The sequence below is a fragment of the Pinus tabuliformis genome, chromosome 8 (genome assembly GCF_031772625.1).
Source record: "Pinus tabuliformis cultivar Carrire ecotype Pingquan chromosome 8, CPIR1, whole genome shotgun sequence".
Classification (NCBI taxonomy): domain Eukaryota; kingdom Viridiplantae; phylum Streptophyta; class Pinopsida; order Pinales; family Pinaceae; genus Pinus; species Pinus tabuliformis.
In genome coordinates, this window is record NC_142294.1 from 1792887475 (window position 1) to 1792893974 (window position 6500).

The following is a 6500-nucleotide window of genomic DNA, read 5'->3' on the forward strand; positions in this document are numbered from 1 at the left end:
TGTAAGGAAAAAGAAAACAGAGGAGCATTGTAATGGTGGTTTGTCATTGTAAGACACAGGAACACCATGAAAGTTTTTTTTAATACCCACAGCAGTGGAAGAACGAGAAGAACAGAGACAGAGTCTGTCTTGTAAATCCCTCTCTGTGCAGAGGATGAAAGTTGTAACAGTTTTTGTTTTTAATCAATAGAAAATTGTTTTTATGGCTGTGTAATGGACTGTTATTAGCAAAATTGTTTAAAAAGGCTTCCCTGTGCAAAGATCCTGGAACAGTGGAAACAGAGCATTGCCTCTGTGGTGTTAATGTTTGTTTGGTTTTGGTATTTCCCCATTGAAAAATACCCAACAAACAACGACTCCATGAAATGTACAGGAAGTCCTTTGAGGAATACATAGATTTGGTAGTTTTACCAGCTTTAACAAAACAACAAGGTGAGTTCATTTTAAGAGAATTTGTGAAACGTTGGGAAAATTACAACGTTGTGCTCCGATGTATGTTAACCATGTTCTCTTTCTTGGATCGCTACTTCAAAAAAATTAGCGATGCGGAGTTGCCCCTGCTAAAAGTTGTTGGCTTCAAGTGTTTCCATGAGCTTGTATATGATCAGCTGCGGATTGATGTGAAGAATGGTGTGTTGGATTTGATTAAGCGAGAGCGCGAGGGAGAGATGATTGAGGGGGCTTTGGTGAAACACGTTGTGGACATTTTTCTAGAAATTGGTATGGATTGCTACAAGAATGATCTTGAAAAGCCCTTGTTTGAAGACACTGCAACTTACTATGCTCGAAAGGCCGCTTTATGGATTGTAGAAGAAACTTGCCAGCAATATATGGTAAAAGTTGAAGAGTGCTTGAAAAATGAGAAGCACAAAGTTGCAACTTATTTGCATTCCAGCAGCGAGCAGAAGTTATTAGAGAAAGTAGAAAATGAAATCCTCTCCCGCTACTATATTCAACTTTTGGAAAATCAAGATTCAAGTTTTGATGTGTTACTTGGAGATGATAAGAAAGATGCTATTTCTAGAATGTACAGGTTATTTTGTCGAATACCCAAGGGCTTGGAACCTGTTGCAAGTATTTTTAAACAACATATAACTACCCAAGGAATAGCAATGATTAATTGGGCAGAGGGTGCTTAGAATGATAAGTCCAAGCATGAATTTTTTGAGAAGGTAATGGAAATGCATGACAAGTATTTGGGTTATGTAAAACATCAATTTCAAAATATTCGTTGTATTGGTAAGGCTTTAAAGGAAGCATTTTTCTTAATATATAATAAAGAAGTTGGACGAATCACAATTGCAGAGTTGTTGGCAGGATTCTGTGATAATGTACTTAAAAAGGCCAACATTGGAAAAATGGTGGATGATCATACTGAGAGTGTTTTCGAAAAAGTTGGAAAAATGCTTTACTATCTGTGTGATAAAGACTTATTTGCAGAATTTTGCACCAGAAAATTAGCAAAGAGATTATTGTTTGCCAAGAGTATAAATATTGATAACGAGAAAAACATATTGTCAAAGATTCAGAAGGTATGTGGCTCTAGGTTGACATTCAAGATGAGGGGCATGGCTAATGATATCATCGTTTCAAAGGCAATCCAAATGGGTTTTAGTAATTCAAAAAATAATCTCGAAATATCGTTGAGCGTTACAGTATTGAATGCTGCAATTTGGCCAACTTATAAGTACTCTGACCTTAATATACCTTCTGAGATGGCTAAATGCATTGAGGCATTCAAGGAGTTTTATTGTGGAATCTATAAGAATCATAAAATTACATGGATTTATTCGTTGGGGACTTGTGATATCATTTCAAAATTTGATACTAAGACAATAGAAATGACAGTTACAACATACCAAGCAGTTTTGTTACTGTTATTCAATGATGCTGGAAGGTTGAGTTTACAAGATATCAAATCTAGGTTAAATTTGGAAGAGGAAGATGTTATTAGACTACTATATTCAGTTGCATGTGGGAAGTACAATATTCTTCTAAAGGATCTTGTTAGTAAAACAATATCATCCAGTGATGTATTTGAATTCAATCCTACATTTACACACCAATTGGCAAAGATTAGGATTCCACTTCCAGAGATATATGATACGAAGAAAGTCATTGAAGTGGCTAATGAAGACAGAGACCACTTAATAAAAGCTGCAATTGTTCGCATCATGAAAGCTAAAAAGATTTTAGCTCAACAACAACTGGTAAATGATTGTGTGGAACAACTTCAGGGAAGCAGGTTCAAGCCAGAAATTGGAGCAATCAAAAAGAAAATTGACATTCTGATAACCAGGGAGTTCTTGGAACGTGACAAAGAAAATTGCAATTTATTAAACTATCTACTTTAAAAATATCAAGATCATTGATGATGAGATGAAGAATTAGAGAATTTTTATAACGTGGAAATGATATCGACAACATGATCTAATGACCGGTGATCATCTCATTTTATATATTTCTTTTTATGTTATAACAGACACCTTCATGTCTTTCTGGTAAGTGTTATAATCGATTCGTATTTTGTTGTGCAACATGCACATTTCTGTGCAAAACTTCTCAAGAATACTATAAATACTCGCTGCTGCAATGGCTAATATTTAATATTTCTTAAATAAAATTAATCTAGATTTACTTATTAAAGTATATTTAACTTTTTCTTGATCAATGGTAACATTTTTCCTTTTCACTTAGGTTGAATTTAATGACCAAGTTTGGTTGCTTAGAGGGATAACTTTTATTTCCCATATGTGCACATTTTTTTTCCAAAAGAGAAAAACATAGTGTTCTTATTAAAAACAAAGACATTTTCAATTATTTACTTTAATTTTTTATGACTGTTCAACAAAAATGACATACAATGATTCAATAAGCTAAATAACAGAACCATAAGTTGTAACTGTCAATGAGAGGGTCATCACTTTACCCAAAGACAGTGATACAAAAAGGATGATCAAAGAGGACAATACCAGGTAACCAACCGTTACGCAGGGAAGAAAAACAAAAACAAAATCTCCTTTGCCGCCAAATCTGTGTGGTTTGAGGTAGTCCATCGTGCTTACACCTCAAAAATACGTTCAACACAAACAGTGTTGTGGAACAAACGTTCATAAAAAATTAGCCCATGAAAATTAGAGAAGGCACAATGCATTTGCAATTTGATTTTGCTGTCTGAAAACATGCTGGAAGGAGATGTCAGCAAAAGAGCGGAGAAGTGACTGAGTGTTCTCCATTGAGTTGACCCATTGGATGATAGTCAATGAGTATCTAACAATAATGATCTTGTTGATTGCAAGCCATAGGGCACTCTATAGTACTCCTTAAAGGGCAACCAATTTTGCCCTGCAAGTGGAACATACCTTTTCATACTAGTAAAAGCTATATGCTTATGTAGGGTTGATCTGGATATGAGCCCCATATCCACAATGACCCTTGGAAGGGGCTCTACTAAAAAGTCTGATAGGGAACTTGTCCTCCAAGTTTGTAGGAAACTAATCGGGAATGAGTTTTGGGAGACCATGGCCTAATCTCTAAGAAACATGAAACAATCTAGAGACAGGAGGATTGAATGTCACGTGTTCTGCCCTAAATACTTCCTCCCAAATGGCCACCACAAAGGGGTAGAGTAGAAATGGATGAGAACAGTCTTTAGAGGCCAACCTAGAAAGCTAGCATTTGCCTAGTCCTTGAAAGTTTTGTTTCATCAAGTTCACCCAAGTTAGTATATCTTATGAATTGTCAACCAAATGAAGCATTTAAGCTTGAGAGGGACCTCCAAATTGCACATTCATTGGGAGCTATGTTCAATGAGATATAAGAGTAAGCTTCCTTGGAAGAAATGCATCCTTTAGCCACATGGTTGTCCCAGATAACCTGTCATGTTTTTGGGATAGGGAGATAACAAATTCACCTAATTGACATTGATATAGTTCCCATTCAGCCATGAAATGCCTCGGAAGGTCAATCTCCCATGCATGGGGCCAAGAAGTTGAAGAAATCAAAGTAAATCACCTACCTCCAAGATCATCAGTGATTCATAGTTGAGCCTATTGAGACTTTGCATTAAAGGACCACGGAGAATATGGTTTCTAAGGAAGAGAAGAGATTTTTTTTGGTTTTCCCCTAGAAGAGGGGATTTAGCCCTGGCTGAGACCATATATCCTATGTCCCTATTTTTTTTTTCTTCATATTTTGTTTTTATGGTTGGTTGATGATAAGAAGATAAAAAAGACATAAAAGAAGCTAATAAAGATCACTAAGTAATCACAAGTAATTATCAATTTAAAGGAAATCTTTTTGCCTTTCTGCTTTTCTAACATGGTATCAGAGCTGAGGTGAAGAAGAAGATATAAAGGCAACTAGTAAGATCAACAAGATCTCATCATCTACATAAAAGAAGAATTTGTTCAGAAGGTTATATAAAGAATAAGGTTACAAAATAAGGAATTCATTTGCAGTAGGAATTAGTAGTTTTGGGAACTCTCCATCATTCAAAGAGATGTGGTCTGCTTGTATACAAGAAGAGGCTCATTTATCCACAATAGAAGGTAAACCAGGAAATGAAGAAAATACTTCGAATTCGTACTTTACTCATGCTAAGAAGAAAGGAGGATTTAAGAAATTCAAAGGCCCAAAGAAGAATATTGATCTATCCAAAATAGAATGGTACAATTTCCATAATAAAGGGGTCAAGCTAATGTTGCAGCCGATGAAAATCCTCAAAAGAAGTCTAAAAATGACGACCTCAAAGTCAAAGACTTATTCTATTAAGTCTTACATATTCTCCACTTATACTCTAAACGATTGTTTTTAGTTATTTCCTTTTTTATTTTGATTTTTAAGGTTTATAGATTTAATATGTTTTGTTCTTGAGTTGTTTTTGATGTAAAGGAATCCCTCTCAAGACTAGATCAAGGGGGAGCTTCCCGACTCTATATTTTACCTAATCCTTTTGCAACTAGTAATTACTACTTGCTCTCAAATGAATCTGATCAAACCATTGAGTCCACAATGGAATCTTCAATTAACTCTTACAAGGAAACAACTCCTCCCCTAGAGGTAAGTATACTTTTAAATGTAGGTGAAATCTATGATTTTCCATGAAATTTGATTTGTTACCATATCTTGGAAAATAATACTTGCATCATGCGTTTTCCAAAAAATTCCATTATGTTTGATTTCTTTGTAAGTAATTGATGTAGTGGAGTTGAATGCTACATTTCCTGGAAAACCCCTCCTCATATATTAACGTGTGATTCCAGGAAGGAGACTGATGTTGAAGCATCAATTGCATCACCAAGCTCAATTATCTCATCTGAAGATGGATAGAAATTGAGAAATTTAGAAGATGATGATATTTTAGAGTGGTCCATGCAAATGAATATAAGCTCACCTTGTCCAGAGAAAGTTGATGACTATGCTTTGAGAGAGAATGATTGGTATACCCAAGACGATGAATTTTCAGAAAAGAGGTTAATGAAGATGATGAAGGAAACAATCTTATTGAAAATCAAGAATGTGTACAACTTTGTGAAGAATTAAGCTAGGTTTTAGTGCATGATGATGTTGTTAGATAAATCCACAACAAATACATTTTCTTTCCCTCACCCTAATGATCATTTGGAACAAGAAACCTCACTTATTTTCCTTTAATCCTCCTCCTATATATTTTTTAATAAACTCATCCCAATATTTCCACAACAAAGTCTCATTGTCATTTTTCCCAAGATCAATTTTACAATTTATTCTCTTCATCTCTACCTCCAAATATCATATATGCCTTTGTTACCATCCTTAAATGTAAGCAACACTCAAGAAAACTAATGATGTTTGTGCCACTGTAAATTATCAAAAGGACTAATGAAAATCTCACATATAATCCGCTATTGTTCGATCTGTTTTGAGATTGTAATTTTGTCTTGTTCTTTCATACATAATTTTTCCATAGAATTTAAATCATATGTTTCAATGAAAACCCTCTCTTTGCTACAAATGTAAATGTGTCTCTTATCAATAAATGAGCTACTATCATTTGGGTTGCTCCCATGGTATTCACTTTCCTTGTCAAAACTCAAGTCACTTATTTTAACACTACTCGCTCTTAATTATTTACCTGATTGATGGTGCTCATGCATATGATAGGAGTCTTCTTTCTATGTAAATGTTTCCATATCATCAATTTGATTAGCTCAAAAGTCCAATGAGTGGGTGCAATGATCTACTCATTGGTCTGCAAAGCATAAACATTGCTCCCTTTTGCAAAGGTGCAGATGACAATGTCAAGAAGAAAACATATATCCAAGCAGCGAAAACCTTGTATTTCGTAATGCACCTCTGTCCCATGAGTGGCCCCACACTTTTCGTTATCATGGTGAGCATTAGTGTCATCAATGGGAGGGTGGTAAAAAATAAGGGAAACTTTTTCTATTAATTTTCCCAAATTCAGTTGAGCATTTTGGTTTATGTATTGCCATGTATCTATCATAATAATTTTCGAC

At 34.9% G+C, this 6500-nt stretch overlaps 2 pseudogenes; both read left to right on the top strand.

Moving 5' to 3' along the window:
- The first annotated feature begins 503 nt into the window (after positions 1-503).
- On the top strand, positions 504-1139 carry LOC149243391 (cullin-1 pseudogene; annotated as a pseudogene).
- A 36-nt stretch (positions 1140-1175) lies between these two features.
- Positions 1176-2354, top strand: LOC149243392 (cullin-1 pseudogene; annotated as a pseudogene).
- The last annotated feature ends 4146 nt before the right edge of the window (positions 2355-6500 follow it).